Raw genomic sequence first — 16,841 nt, 5'->3', positions numbered from 1 at the left:
TTAACGGGAGCGACTGGTTCGGACTCAAATCAAAAAAAATCAAATCAAATCAACTTTTATTGTCATTGTTAGTGCACAAGTGCAGTACAACGAAATGTAGGCTTGCGGCTCCCGAGAGTGTACAATTTGGATTAGGACACTTAACATTTCAACATACATTTGTACATATATATTAGCATAAATATGACCATAATAAAGTGCATTGGCAGATGTGCAGGCTTTAGTGTTTATTTGTGGAGTTCAGTAGGATGACAGCCCTGGGAAAGAAGCTGTTCCTAAATCTGGTCGTACGGGTGCGAATGCATCTGTAGCGTCTTCCAGATGGTAGGAGGGCGAACAGACTGTGACTGGGGTGGGTAGGGTCTTTGATGATGGACCGTGCCCTCCGTAGGCAGCGTTTCTGATATATATGTTCTATGGTCGGTAGCCGGGTGCCGGTAATGCGTTGGGCAGTTTTGACTACCCGTTGCAGGGCTTTCCGGTCATGGGAGCTACAGCTGCCGTACCATACCGTGATACAGTTTGTCAGGATGCTCTCTATAGTGCAGCGGTAGAAGTTAGAGAGGATCGGGGGTGACAGATTACATCCCTTCAGCCTCCTCAAGAAATATAGGCGCTGCTGGGCCTTCTTCACCAGAGAGGAGGTGTTGAGGGACCAGGAGAGGTCTTCCGTGATGTGGACTCCGAGGAACTTAAAGCTGGCCACCCTTTCCACTTCCGCCCCATTGATGTGGATGCGGCTATTCAGTGCCTGGGTTGTGTTTGGGGTGCTTATTGTCGGTAAGGATTAGTCCAATCATGTCGTGTTCAAACTAAAGTGTTAATATTATTTAACTGACACCTTTTAGTACTCGATCCATAACTTTAAGGGAAAACAGCTGATCAGAAGCAGAAAGGACAGTTTAACCGATCGGTTCATTCTGTGATCGATCTTTCGGGCCGATTGGATTCTGCAGTTTGTTTTCTCGGCCGCTCCTGGAAACAGTTGTGTGACAGTTTGATCTGAGGTTAATCTGGTTTCCTCTCGGCGTGTGTTTGAGCGCCTGAAAGCGCGCTGCTCATTGTGGCTGCATCATCGCGATTCTACACAACCCCTACAGACAGGAGCTCCGCCCTACAGTCCAATGGCAGTTTTTGTACAGGGCTCTGACTGCTTTCCATCACTGTGAGTCTCAGGGCGCAGTAATACACGGCAGCGTCAGTCAGCTGTAGCCCCGAGATGGTTAAACTGGTGAATTTAGTCGGGGTCTGGAGCTCAGCAGAGAAACGGGTTTTAGCAAATTCTGCTTTATCTTCAGCACCGCCCGAGTATTTCCTCAGTATAAACACGGGCTGTGTGTCTGGGTGTTGCCGGTACCAGTATAAAAAATAGCCGCTCTGTGTAGTATCATAGGTAGAGTTTAAAGTCACCGCTTCTCCTTCTGTCTTAACTCCTGAGGACAGCGGCTGAGTGACAGAATCTCCAAGACTCAGGTCTGAAAAACATGTTCAAACAGGAAAAGATCAGACCGGCGGGTGTTTAAAATTCAGATTCAAAACATGTTAGAAATGAGAGAAAAGCTGAAATGTGTTTGGTCCACAATTACCTGTCAGAAATGCCCCCCACACAACCCAGATGCTGAGTAGCCGCATTGTCGCTGTCCGCTCTGTAAAAGAGAGTGTTGGATATTTGAAGACTCCCGTTCTAATCCCCGCCCTCAAAAACCTGCTGTCGTGTCTCAGGATGCTCTGACCTCACTTCCTAGTGGCCCCAGTGGTGCTGTGAGACCGGTCGGTGGTGAGCTGGCTGTCAGTGAATGGAAACACCCCGAGCTACATAGCTACATGGTTCTGCTTTTAGAGACCGGTGGGATTGAACCCTTGTCTGTTTATTGTAACCGGGAAGCAGAGGGTTGCTAACGGGATTATTTTATTCCGGGGTCAATTCGTTCTCTAGAATTTGGTTCGCCTTACCTTCAGGATACTGGTAATCACGACTCCAGTGAGCTTTCCCTAACGATTCAGTGAAATAACGATTCCGTAATTTATTGGAGTGATTTATAGATGCGTGATATTAGAACGATGATATCTGCTGTTACTGAACAAACAATTGAACAGACTTAAAGAATAAACTCTCCCTGTAATTTAAACAGCGTTTCGAACACTGACCCCTTTTGTTGTTTGTATCTAAAATGTCTTTAATTCTATCTGTTGATTTCAGACCTTATTTCTGCCAGTAATTAATTCTTTAAAGATTCATAATCATCAGATTTTGGATTTGCAATGAAGGAGAATGGAGGGAGCGGCGCATCGGCGCTTTTCAGCAATTTACCGCTCGTTCGCTTAAAGTCCCCGGGAGCAGAGCGGGGGAGCGGGTTCAAAGCCTCCAGGGTGAGATGTAGGGCGGATCCTCGATAACAAGAGCTCAACACCAGCAGAGCGTGAAAAACTGTCCTTACAATTTTCACTCATAGTAGAAAAGGACGTGGCGCTGAAAAACAAACACAGCACGCCCCGGAAACATCGATCTCCACCATCGGTGCAGTTAATGGCTTCAGAAATCAGGCCTCATTCACATTTTAATATTCCTTTCCCCATCTTCTACACCCTTCCACTCTCTGGTCCTGCCTACTGTTTAGTGTCAGAATTCAATTCTTCAACATCATGAATGTCTTTTCGTGATGATTATTTCCCGACATACCAACACAGCTGTGGTAAACCACTGTTATTGTTTTCATTGTTGTTCACTGTGGTTCACTACTGTTATCGTTATTGGCACATTGTTACCTCTTGCTACTCACTGTGTACCAATGCATGCCTCAGCTGGCTCCGCCTACGTGACCTGGTATAAAGGTGGCTGCTCGGCAGCCCACTTCCTTCTTGGGACCAGTCGCCCACGAGAGGCATGCTCTGTTCTTTAGTTAATAAAAACCTTTTCATTACTATCCTAATTCATCGCCTTTTATGGAATAATTGATAAGCGTATCAATTTTATTAACTAAAATTAAAACGTCGGGACCTGAGCAGCAACAACAGCAACAGCAGCAGGCGTTGCTGCGAGCCCTCAGACCAGCATGCCTGGCCCTCGACCATCAAGCGGCGGGTTCAGCTACCAATTTCGAACACTGGCTGAGCTGCTTTGAATCCTTCCTAGAAGCCTCTGCCGTGACATCGGAGGAGAACAAATTAAAAGTTCTGACCGCCCAGGTGAGCCCTCAAGTATATACACTCATCCGGGATGCTACTACGTACACGGCAGCTCTCGACCTGCTAAAAGGCAATACAAGCGCCCAGTGAATACGATTTACGCCAGACACCTCCTGGGATCCCGCAGGCAGCAACCGGGGGAATCGGTAGAGACATTTTTACGGGCGTTACAGACACTCTGCAGGGACTGCGACTGTAAGGCGGTAACGGCTGTTGCGCACGCGGAGGGACTTATCTGTGATGCCTTCGTTAAGGGCCTCCAGTCCGACTACTCCCGGCAGAGACTGCTCGAAAGCAAGGAGCTCGACCTGAAGATGGCCGTAGCCCTCGCGCTCTCACTAGATGCGGCCCACCAAAACCTCGAAGCATACTCACGTAACGGTGCTGCGCCATGGCCATCGCGACCTTGGGACATGGGACTGCCGCCCCCGGTACCAACTACTGCAGCAATGTCCCGAAATCAACTGGGACCGCCGCCCCCGGTACCAACTACTGCAATGATGTCCCATAACCAGGCCCAAAAATGCTACTTCTGTGGCCTGTTAAAACACCCTAGAGCGCGCTGCCTGGCGAAGACCGCTACCTGCTGTGGCTGCGGGAAGAAAGGCCATTACGCCAACGCCTGCAGAGGGAAACCCGTGAACGCCAGCAGCGCCGCGTGTGAACCGTTGGGGCAGCCATCTTCTCCACCATTTTGTGCACCGCCGGCCGTGTGGGGATCGGAATCATGGCCGCCGCCATTTTGCCCACCGCACTCAACTGCCATTTTGTCTGCAGACTCGACCACCGTCTCGTCTGACGACCATATCGGCTCACTCAGCCATACACTGGCCTCCGTTACGCTGGATCAAGCTCTCCCTCATCATCTGTCCAGGTCCATAATGGACGTTACGGTAAATGGCCGCGCCACTACTTGCCTGTTTGACAGCGGGAGCACGGAGAGTTTTATTCACCCCGACACGGTGCGTAGCCACTCCCTCACCATCCTGCCAACGCGCCATCAGATTTCTATGGCGTCCAAGTCTCATTCAACGGACGTTGGCGGCTACGGTGTGGTGACCCTTTCGGTTAGGGGCACCGAATATAAAAATTTTAAACTTCTTGTCCTGCCCTGTCTTTGCGCTGCCATTCTGCTAGGGTTGGATTTTCAGTGCCACCTCAAAAGTGTCACATTGGCATATGGTGGACCCCTCCCCCCACTCACAGTCTGCAACCAACAGTTTTTAAATCACCCGCCGCGCACCACTTGCAGTCTTTCCACACTCAAAGTCCCCCCCCTCCCCTGTTCGCTAACCTCACCCACGACTCTAAACCCATCGCTACCAAGAGCAGGCGGTACAGTGCCGGGGACAGAGCTTTTATTAGCGCTGAGGTGGAGCGGCTCCTGAAGGAGGGCATTATCGAAGGGAGCACCAGCCCCTGGCGAGCCCAGGTTGTAATCGTTAAGACCGCCGATAAACGCCACCTGGTCATTGACTACAGCCAAACCATAAACCGGTACACCCAGCTGGACGCATACCCCCTTCCCCGCATATCTGATATGGTCAATCAGATTGCGCAATACAGGGTATTCTCCACCATTGACCTTAAGTCAGCATACCACCAACTCCCTATCCACCATGAGGACAGCCAGTATACTGCCTTCGAGGCAAACGGCCGCCTCTACCACTTCCTTAGGGTTCCTTTCGGCGTCACCAACGGGGTTTCGGTCTTCCAAAGGGAGATGGACTGGATGGTCGACCAGAACGCGCTGCAGGCCACCTTTCCCTATCTGGATAACGTCACCATCTGCGGCCACGACCAGCAGGACCATGACGTTAATCTAGCGAAATTCCTCCGTACGGCCCAGTGGCTGAATCTAACATACAATAAGGAGAAATGTATGTTTCACACCAAGCGCCTTGCCATCCTCGGCTGCGTAGTGGAGAATGGAGTCATTGGGCCCGACCCCGACAGAATGCGCCCCTTATGGAGCTCCCCCTCCCCCACTGCCAAAAAGCACTGAAGAGATGCCTGGGGTTTTTCTCTTACTACGCTCAGTGGGTGCCCAACTATGCAGACAAAGCCAGACCCCTCATCAAGTCCACCTCCTTCCCCCTGGCATCAGAGGTGGGTGCAGCCAGCACTCTTATCAAGAGTGATATTGCGAAGGCCACAATGCACGCAATGGATGAGTCCATCCCTTTCCAAGTGGAGAGCGATGCGTCCGACTTCGCCCTAGCTGCAACCCTTAACCAGGCGGGGAGACCCATGGCCTTTTTCTCAAGGACCCTCCAGGGCCCCGAGATTCGACACTCCTCTGTCGAAAAAGAGGCCCAGGCTATTGTGGACGTGGTGCGGCACTGGAGGCATTACCTGGCCGGAAAACGATTTACCCTTCTCACTGACCAGCGTTCTGTTGCTTTTATGTCCAATAATAAGCAGAGGGGCAAAATCAAGAACGATAAGATCTTGAGGTGGAGAATTGAACTCTCCACCTACAATTACGATAGCTTGTACCGGCCCGGGAAACTCAATGAGCCCCCAGATGCTCTATCACGAGATACATGCGCCAATGTGCAGGTTGATAGACTGCGGACCCTCCACAATGACCTCTGCCACCCCGGGGCCACCAGCTTCTGCCACTTCATTGAGGCCCGCAACCTGTCCTACTCCATCGAGGAGGTCAGGACTATGACCAGGAACTGCCAAACCTGTGCCGAATGCAAACCGCATTTTTATAGGCCAGACAGAGCACACCTGATCAAGGCTACCTGCCCCTTCGAGCGCTTGAGCATCGACTTTAAGGGGCCTCTCCCTTCCTCTGACCGCAACGTGTACTTCCTCAACATAGTTGACGAGTACTCCTGTTTTCCCTTTGCCATCCCTTGCCCAGACATGACCAGTACCACGGTCATCAAATGCCTGAATGACCTCTTCACCTTGTTCGGGTTCCCTAGCTATATACATAGCGACCGGGGCTCCTCTTTCATGAGCGACGAACTTCAGCAGTATCTGCTCACGAGAGGTATTGCTACGAGCAGGACCACCAGCGACAACCCCCGGGGGAACGGCCAGGTGGAAAGAGAGAAATCTAAGGGCCTTCCGACCTCTCGCTGGCAGGAGGTCCTCCCTGCGGCGCTCCACTCCATCCGGTCACTGCTTTGTACTGCCACTAATGCCACCCCTCATGAGCAAATGTTCGTTTTCCCCAGGAAGTCCACATCGGGAACCTCGCTACCGATATGGCTGACTTCTCCTGGGCCCGCCCTACTGCAGAGGCACGTGAGGACCCATAAAACGGACCCCCTGGTCGAGAGGGTGAACCTCCTACACGCCAACCCCCAGTATGCCTACGTGGCATACCCAGACGGGCGGGAGGACACGGTCTCCATACGAGACCTCGCACCCTCGGGCGCCCCTGAATCACCACCGTTATTCCCCACCACTTCTCCCAACCCAACCCCTGTAGACGGCATGCCGGAGCCCCAGGACCCTTCGTTGACCACTCAGACACCAGATTCGACGTTGGATACTGCACCACCGCCGCCGCTGCTGCCACGACGATCAGGATGGCATACAAGGCCTCCTGATAGACTTACCTACATGAACTTTTAGCACACTTCACCCCGCCGGACTCAATTTTAAACAAGGGGTGAATGTGGTAAACCACTGTTATTGTTTTCATTGTTGTTCACTGTGGTTCACTACTGTTATCGTTATTGGCACATTGTTACCCCTTGCTACTCACTGTGTACCAATGCATGCCTCAGCTGGCTCCGCCTACGTGACCTGGTATAAAGTTGGCTGCTCGGCAGCCCACTTCCTTCTTTGGACCAGTCGCCCACGAGAGGCATGCTCTGTTCTTTAGTTAATAAAAACCTTTTCATTACTATCCTAATTCATCACCTTTTATGGAATAATTCATAAGCGTATCAACAACGCATTGTGGATTTCAAATATTAATCTTCAATTCATTCCAAAATAGACACAACTTTTGGAGAAACAGCTTTTAACTCACAGCCCGGGGCCTGGGTCAAAAGAATAAATATTGTGACCTTCCGCCCTCTGGTGGATATTCTGAGAATTGTACAGGTGTCTGTGAAAAGGGTGAGAAATCCCGTGTTTGCTCACTGACCTGTCTGCAGTTTCTGTTTATGGGAAGTTGTGTTGGAGCGGTTCTGAATAAATGTACAGAGAAGCAGCAAAGGTTTTACATCGCTAAACTAAAGACTGGTTGAAGGAAGTTCAGAGGATTACGGGTGAGGAGCAGAGACAAGGCATGAGAAGGGACAGGCAGGGAAAGGGCATCGAAAGACATGAGGGGAGGTAAGGCACCACCGATGGATTTGTGAAGTTTTTTAAAATTATAAATGGGAGTTGAAATCACCAATATAATGACGCCAGTGGAGTTCACCTGGTGTTGTTGAGTATTGTGTTTTTTGCCCTTTTAAGAATGTCCCTGTGGAGGCTGAATTGTCGCTGCTGTTTATGGGTGTGAGAGCGCCCCCTGGTGAGCACTAACTGGAACTTTCAGTGTGGTTTTTTGTACGGGATCCGCAATATCTCTGCAGCAGTGTGGGGCTCATGGCACAGACATACACGGCGATGTTGGAGATCAGGGCTTTGCCAATCGTTTGCTCGGTAATCCTGGTAGTTCGATGGTACGTAGAAGAGAATCGGTCAGTGAAGTCGGGGTTCCAGTTTACTATCCCTTTCATAAGATGAATCACGTACTGTGGAGGCTGCCCGGGCTGCTGACTGTACCAGAACAGATAAGGGCTTCTGTCGCCTGTTTTCAAGGTGCAGGTGAGTGTGACATTACTTTCCTCTTCAACCGTCATTTCAGGGATCGGCTGTTCCACTGTGTCTTGGTGGCTCCATTCTAACATAGAATAATAGTAACAGTCATATCATCAACATCACCATTATCATCACCATCATCATCCTCAGGATCATCTAACCAGTTATCACAGCTGGGTTACAGCAGTCAGGAGGAGAATGGATTTTCACTGGGGAGGAAATCCTTACTGAGAAGTGATGTAATGATGAGGAGCGGTGCGAGACGCTTCCACATGATGCTCCCTGAGTCTGTAACGCTGCAGTCCGGGAAATCCTCTGTCGGAGCAGAAATACAGATCACCGTCCCACTGCACAGCTGATCCAACCAATGACAAACAGGGAACAGAGGGAGCAATCTCTCCAATAACACAGGGCAGGCAAGGCGGGTCAGAGCGAGAGCAGCAAACCGAAGCTGTGGGCGGGGCTTCCGCGGGCGGTGTTGTCACACGTGAGATCCACCTGTGAGGAACTGAATTGAACAATAATGGCCCCTTCGCATATGATATAACTCTGCCTCTCTATAAGGGTTGCGCCATTTGCACATTCGTTACAAATACGGGGCACGCAGGCTCGCGACATGAATTGCTGAATTATTATATTATTCAATAATTACCGAAATCTTCAACAGTGATGTGGGTTAAAACCAGGGGTTGAGGCTAGCGCTGGGAAATAGAACACACTGCAAACGATCCCAAGGTTCTGCAGGCACACTGATCATTAACACTAAACTAACTTGTGAAATTAATAAACTGTAAGGGATTGCATGACATTAATGCGCATTAATATGATGTAAAAAAACAATTTCACGTTAATTTATGTTGAGAATGTGTCAGTACGTATTAGTTGGTGTAAGGTGACCGGCGGTGGGAATCCGCGCTCTGTCAGCGCCATCTGGTGTCTGGGTTTAAAGCATCTCCTTTGAGCTGATCTCACAGAACGCGGTTTCTGCACAAGGTGTCCCGAGGCCCTTCTCACTGCGGGCCTCAGTGCACAGTAGTACACGGCGCTGTCAGCGAGCTGCAGCTCAGTCAGGGGCCTCTCTCGGCCTAGATCTGCCGACAGCCAATTTACACAGATCGATAGGATCCGACATTAAGCGGAGCTTCACTTTAGTGATTATCTCCCTGAATTTCTTAGTGGTGTGGTCACAATCGCTGTTTATCGGGAATATTTTACATCGTAGATACATAATATTTATTGATATATTATTATGTTATGTTAGATTATGTTATGCTACATATTGTATTTTATTACATTGTATTATATTATATTATGTAATATTATATCATGTTATGTTATATTACATTGTATTGTGTTATATTGTATTGTATACTATATTCTAGAGTATTGTATTATATTTTATTATGATATGTTTTGTTATGTTATATTATATTGAATTGTATTGTATTAATTATAATCAACTGCGCTGTATTAATTAGATTAGATTATATCTACATACTCTTCTCAGGTGCCACTGGCAGTGAATAGGTATGGCAGTCTCCCGAGTCAGTGGTTGTTCCCGAGGGAGGCACTGCATCATTGACCTGTTCCACCACAATCTTAGGACGGATCCTACAATGGTACAGACAATACCCGAGGCGAACCGTGCAGCACCTGGCGACCGCTACCAGCGATCAGAGCAGGATCCCGGCTCGGTTCAGTTCAGTAGAGAAGCGCAGTGCTCTGACTGTTAGCGACGCTCGAGTGACAGACACCACCACCTATTTCTGTGCGATGGAGACACAATGCAGCAAAGATCAGCACAAACTTTACAACAACTGCAGGCTGTGCCATTATCAGAGCGCTCAGTGTTTTCTAACAATGGGAGCCACCACCAATCTCCCAATAAGTGAAGTCTGCTCCTGAATTCAGTTTTCTCTTTAATATCAGACGAGAAGTGTCAACATATTATAAAAATGCTTCTATTTTCTGTCGAACTCAAAACCAGGCATCATGTGCTCACATATTCCTTACTGATAATAATGGTCGTGCTGCCCAGTGAGTCTGTGTTTAAATGTTTCGTGGGTTATCTTTACTGCCAGACTGACAGTCTGTGTTTTGTTACATGAACGAGTGGCGCAGACTCAGTGTCCCAGGATCCGTCTGAATGAACGGTTGTGGAAGAACAGACCCTGATACTCAGCTGTAGTTTCACCACATACGATAGGTTTCCCTACCTCCACTGGTCCATCTAGTATTCCTGGTAATCTCCGTGATATTTACTGACGAGATATTGCTCGGGACAGGGAGACAAGTCACCAGATTTCCCTGATCAGTTCTCCGCTGATTTGGTCAAAGACAAAGACAACCATATCATCTTTGATACAGAAACCTGACAGTCTTTGGTCTCTGTGGGCTTGAGGTCAAAGTAAACCACAGATACAAACACAAAGAACATTTAATGGAGCTGTAAATACTCGCTGAGGTTTGTGTACGGGGCCTTTGCTTGTATCTGACGCTATGCCTCACTGCACAGTAATAGACCGCCCCGTCCTCCACACTCAAGCCACTTATATTGAAGTAACCGTGCTTTCTAGATGTGTTGGAATCCGCCAGATATTCTCCTGAGACTTCTTCACCCTTATATGCTACTAGTTTGCTAATTATCCAGCTTGGATGCTGTGCCGGTTTCTGTCGGTACCATTGCATAGTGTAAATATTCGGGGCTGTATATTCGGAATCTAACTGCACCGAACTCTCTTCTGACACGGCGATTGCCACCAGAGACTGTGTTGCTGGATCTGCACATAGTCCGCCTGTGAAGATAGGGAACAAAACAGCAGACGGTTAAACTGGATCGATCTAAACTTGTGTCTCTAGCCTCCCATCTACCCAGCTGCCCATCATGTGGATATTTCTCATGAGTAATTGCATTAAATCCTTGCACAAGATCTTTGCATCAATCGGTTAACGTGTGTTATTTTATATCATCCAGTACTTACTGTCGAACACAGCCGCAAGTATTATTAGCAACACGAGTGACTCGATCCGTCGCAATGAATTGGACTGGAATGAGGCAGAGATTGAGGAGAGCGGTAATCCGGGCTTTTCAGCTCATTGTTCCACCCGCACACCGCAGGGGGCTGACTTCGTTATGACGTCACTCAGACTACCGATTGGCTTTGACGTTTGCATCACGTGACTTTCTAAGCCCGCTGCTTCAGTTTGGTTCCCTCTGCTGGCGGATTCTGTTATATCGATTTAGTATGAGGTGATTGAGGGGAATTAGCGTTTGTTGATCATATATAAAAGCACGTGAGTCGGATATTGTGTCTCAAAAACCTACATTATAGCTGATTAAACACTGTATTTCTTATACTTCCTTCATTTCCGTCTCACTCTATTTGGTCCCAGTCACTGTCTCAGTGAGCAGTAGCAGGTTTACCACAGGCTTCTCGAGACCCAACCATCGCCCTTTCCGTTCCATCAGCTCCGAGTGCAGCTGAGCGACACCGCGCACTTTCTGCGGTTACACAGAGCCCTGAATTCGCAGCCCCACCCACAGCTTCCGTTTGCTGCTCTCGCTCTGACCCGCCTTGCCAGCCCCGTGTTATTGGAGAGATTGCGGCCTCTGTTCCTTGTTTGGCATTGGTTGGATCAGCAGTGCAGTTGGTGGGGTTCTTTATTTCTGCTCCGACAAAGTATTTTCCGGACTGCAGAGTTACAGACTCAGGGAAATCATGCAGAACCGTATCGCACCGCTCCTCATCATTATATCACTTCTCAGTAAGTATTTCTTTCCCAGTAAAAATGAATTCTCCCCCTGACTCCTGTAACCCCGATGTTATTATTGGTGAAATGACGATGAATATGTTGATTGAGATGATGATGATGGTGGTGAGTATTGCTATTATTTCATGCTAGAATGGAGCCACCAAGACACAGTGGAACAGCCGGTCCCTGAAATGACGGTTGAAGAGGAAAATAATGTCACTCTAACCTGCACCTTGAAATCAAGCGACAGTAGAACTTATGTGTTCTGGTACAGTCAGCACCCCGGGCAGACCGCACAGTACCTGGTTCGTATTATCGGAGTGAATGTAAAAAGAAACCCAGACATCACTGGGGAGTGACCTTGAACCAATAGGAACCACTGACGAGGTCTATTCCGGTCCGGGATCGGGCTTTTAACGGGAGCGACTGGTTCGGACTCAAATCAAAAAAAATCAAATCAAATCAACTTTTATTGTCATTGTTAGTGCACAAGTGCAGTACAACGAAATGTAGGCTTGCGGCTCCCGAGAGTGTACAATTTGGATTAGGACACTTAACATTTCAACATACATTTGTACATATATATTAGCATAAATATGACCATAATAAAGTGCATCGGCAGATGTGCAGGCTTTAGTGTTTATTTGTGGAGTTCAGTAGGATGACAGCCCTGGGAAAGAAGCTGTTCCTAAATCTGGTCGTACGGGTGCGAATGCATCTGTAGCGTCTTCCAGATGGTAGGAGGGCGAACAGACTGTGACTGGGGTGGGTAGGGTCTTTGATGATGGACCGTGCCCTCCGTAGGCAGCGTTTCTGATTTTTATGTTCTATGGTCGGTAGCCGGGTGCCGGTAATGCGTTGGGCAGTTTTGACTACCCGCTGCAGGGCTTTCCGGTCATGGGAGCTACAACTGCCGTACCATACCGTGATACAGTTTGTCAGGATGCTCTCTATAGTGCAGCGGTAGAAGTTAGAGAGGATCGGGGGTGACAGATTACATCCCTTCAGCCTCCTCAAGAAATATAGGCGCTGCTGGGCCTTCTTCACCAGAGGAGGTGTTGAAGGACCAGGAGAGGTCTTCCGTGATGTGGACTCCGAGGAACTTAAAGCTGGCCACCCTTTCCACTTCCGCCCCATTGATGTGGATGCGGCTATTCAGTGCCTGGGTTGTGGTTGGGGTGCTTATTGTCGGTAAGGATTAGTCCAATCATGTCGTGTTCAAACTAAAGTGTTAATATTATTTAACTGACACCTTTTAGTACTCGATCCATAACTTTAAGGGAAAACAGCTGATCAGAAGCAGAAAGGACAGTTTAACCGATCGGTTCATTCTGTGATCGATCTTTCGCGCCGATTGGATTCTGCAGTTTGTTTTCTCGGCCGCTCCTGAAACAGTTGTTTGACAGTTTGATCTGAGGTTAATCTGGTTTCCTCTCGGCGTGTGTTTGCGCGCCTGAAAGCGCGCTGCTCATTGTGGCTGCATCTGCCCGTGATTCTACACAACCCCTAGAGACAGGAGCTCCGCCCTACAGTCCAATGGCAGTTTTTGTACAGGGCTGTGACTGTTTTCCATCACTGTGAGTCTCAGGGCGCAGTAATACACGGCAGCGTCAGTCAGCTGTAGCCCCGAGATGGTTAAACTGGTGAATTTAGTCGGGGTCTGGAGCTCAGCAGAGAAACGGGTTTTAGCAAATTCTGCTTTATCTTCAGCACCGCCCGAGCCTTTCCTCAGTATATACACGGGCTGTGTGTCTGTGTGTTGCCGGTACCAGTATAAATAATAGCCGCTCTGTGTGGTATCATAGGTACAGTTTAAAGTCACCGCTTCTCCTTCTGTCTTAACTCCTGAGGACAGCGGCTGAGTGACAGAATCTCCAAGACTCAGGTCTGAAAAGCATGTTCAAACAGGAAAAGATCAGACCGACGGGTGTTTAAAATTCAGATTCAAAACATGTTAGAAATGAGAGAAAAGCTGAAATGTGTTTGGTCCACAATTACCTGTCAGAAATGCCCCCCACACAACCCAGATGCTGAGTAGCCGCATTGTCGCTGTCCGCTCTGTAAAAGAGAGTGTTGGATATTTGAAGACTCCCGTTCTAATCCCCGCCCTCAATAAACTGCTGTCGTGTCTCAGGATGCTCTGACCTCACTTCCTAGTGGCCCCAGTGGTGCTGTGAGACCGGTAGGTGGTGAGCTGGCTGTCAGTGAATGGAAACACCCCGAGCTACATAGCTACATGGTTCTGCTTTTAGAGACCGGTGGGATTGAACCCTTGTCTGTTTATTGTAACCGGGAAGCAGAGGGTTGCTAACGGGATTATTTTATTCCGGGGTCAATTCGTTCTCTAGAATTTGGTTCGCCTTACCTTCAGGATAGTGGTAATCACGACTCCAGTGAGCTTTCCCTAACGATTCAGTGAAATAACGATTCCGTAATTTATTGGAGTGATTTATAGATGCGTGATATTAGAACGATGATATCTGCTGTTACTGAACAAACAATTGAACAGACTTAAAGAATAAACTCTCCCTGTAATTTAAACAGCGTTTCGAACACTGACCCCTTTTGTTGTTTGTATCTAAAATGTCTTTAAGTTCTATCTGTTGATTTCAGACCTTATTTCTGCCAGTAATTAATTCTTTAAAGATTCATAATCTTCAGATTTTGGATTTGCAATGAAGGAGAATGGAGGGAGCGGCGCATCGGCGCTTTTCAGCAATTTACCGCTCATTCGCTTAAAGTCCCCGGGAGCAGAGCGGGGGAGCGGGTTCAAAGCCTCCAGGGTGAGATGTAGGGCGGATCATCGATAACAAGAGCTCAACACCAGCAGAGCGTGAAAAAACTGTCCTTACAACTTTCACTCATAGTAGAAAAGGACGTGGCGCTGAAAAACAAACACAGCACGCCCCGTAAACATCGATCTCCACCATCGGTGCAGTTAATGGCTTCAGGAATCAGGCCTCATTCACATTTTAATATTCCTTTCCCCATCTTCTTCACCCTTCCACTCTCTGGTCCTGCCTACTGTTTAGTGTCAGAATTCAATTCTTCAATATCATGAATGTCTTTTCGTGATGATTATTGCCCGACATACCAACACAGCTGTGGTAAACCACTGTTATTGTTTTCATTGTTGTTCACTGTGGTTCACTACTGTTATCGTTATTGGCACATTGTTACCTCTTGCTACTCACTGTGTACCAATGCATGCCTCAGCTGGCTCCGCCTACGTGACCTGGTACAAAGGTGGCTGCTCGGCAGCCCACTTCCTTCTTGGGACCAGTCGCCCACGAGTGGCATGCTCTGTGCTTTAGTTAATAAAAACCTTTTCATTACTATCCTAATTCATCGCCTTTTATGGAATAATTGATAAGCGTATCAATTTTATTAACTAAAATTAAAATGTCGGGACCTGAGCAGCAACAACAGCAACAGCAGCAGGCGTTGCTGCGAGCCCTCAGACCAGCATGCCTGGACCTCGAACCTCAAGCGGCGGGTTCAGCTACCAATTTCGAACACTGGCTGAGCTGCTTTGAATCCTTCCTAGAAGCCTCTGCCGTGACATCGGAGGAGAACAAATTAAAAGTTCTGACCGCCCAGGTGAGCCCTCAAGTATATACACTCATCCGGGACGCTACTACGTACACGGCAGCTCACGACCTGCTAAAAGGCAATACAAGTGCCCAGTGAATACGATTTATGCCAGACACCTCCTGCGATCCCGCAGGCAGCAACCGGGGGAATCGGTAGAGACATTTTTACGGGCATTACAGACACTCTGCAGGGACTGCGACTGTAAGGCGGTAACGGCTGTTGCGCACGCAGAGAGACTTATCTGTGATGCCTTCGTTAAGGGCCTCCAGTCCGACTACTCCCGGCAGAGACTGCTCGAAAGCAAGGAGCTCGACCTGAAGACGGCCGTAGCCCTCGCGCTCTCACTAGATGCGGCCCACCAAAACCTCAAAGCATACTCACGTAACGGTGCTGCGCCATGGCCATCGCGACCTTGGGACATGGGACTGCCGCCCCCGGTACCAACTACTGCAGCAATGTCCCGAAATCAACTGGGACCGCCGCCCCCGGTACCAACTACTGCAACGATGTCCCATAACCAGGCCCAAAAATGCTACTTCCGTGGCCTGTTAAAACACCCTAGAGCACGCTGCCTGGCGAAGACCGCTACCTGCTGTGGCTGCGGGAAGAAAGGCCATTACGCCAACGTCTGCAGAGGGAAACCCGTGAACGCCAGCAGTGCCGCGTGTGAACCGTGGGGGCAGCCATCTTCTCCACCATTTTGTGCACCTTCGGCCGTGTGCGGATCGGAATCATGGCCGCCGCCATTTTGCCCACCGCACTCAACTGCCATTTTGTCTCCAGACTCGACCACCGTCTCGTCTGACGACCATATTGGCTCACTCAGCCATACACTGGCCTCCGTTACGCTGGATCAAGCTCTCCCTCATCATCTGTCCAGGTCCATGATGGACATTACGGTAAATGGCCGCGCCACTACTTGCCTGTTTGACAGCGGGAGCACGGAGAGTTTTATTCACCCCGACACGGTGCGTAGCCACTCCCTCACCATCCTGCCAACGCGCCATCAGATTTCTATGGTGTCCAAGTCTCATTCAACGGACGTCGGCGGCTATGGTGTGGTGACCCTTTCGGTTAGGGGCACCGAATATAAAAATTTTAAACTTCTTGTCCTGCTCCGTCTTTGCGCTGCCGTTCTGCTAGGGTTGGATTTTCAGTGCCACCTCAAAAGTGTCACATTGGCATACGGTGGACCCCTCCCCCCACTCACAGTCTGCAACCAACAGTTTTTAAATCACACGCCGCGCACCACTTGCAGTCTTTCCACACTCAAAGTCCCCCCCCTCCCCTGTTCGCTAACCTCACCCACGACTGTAAACCCATCGCTACCAAGAGCAGGCAGTACAGTGCCGGGGAGAGAGCTTTTACTAGCGCTGAGATGGAGCGGCTCCTGAAGGAGGGCATTATCGAAGGGAGCACCAGCCCCTGGCGAGCCCAGGTTGTAGTCGTTAAGACCGCCGATAAACGCCACCTGGTCATTGACTACAGCCAAACCATAAACCGGTACACCCAGCTGGACGCATACC

General features: G+C 49.0%; 1 pseudogene; it reads left to right on the top strand.

The window, feature by feature from the left end:
• LOC147118719 (uncharacterized) overlaps positions 1-1,765 on the top strand; it is a 119,811-nt pseudogene extending 118,046 nt beyond the window's left edge.
• Positions 1,766-16,841: the final 15,076 nt, after the last annotated feature.

The sequence above is a fragment of the Somniosus microcephalus genome, chromosome 4 (genome assembly GCF_052327205.1).
Source record: "Somniosus microcephalus isolate GS21.2 chromosome 4, FLI_Smic_1.0, whole genome shotgun sequence".
Taxonomy (NCBI): Eukaryota; Metazoa; Chordata; class Chondrichthyes; order Squaliformes; family Somniosidae; genus Somniosus; species Somniosus microcephalus.
Note: the sequence above shows the minus strand (reverse complement) of the source record. Positions and strands in the feature narration are given on the sequence as shown.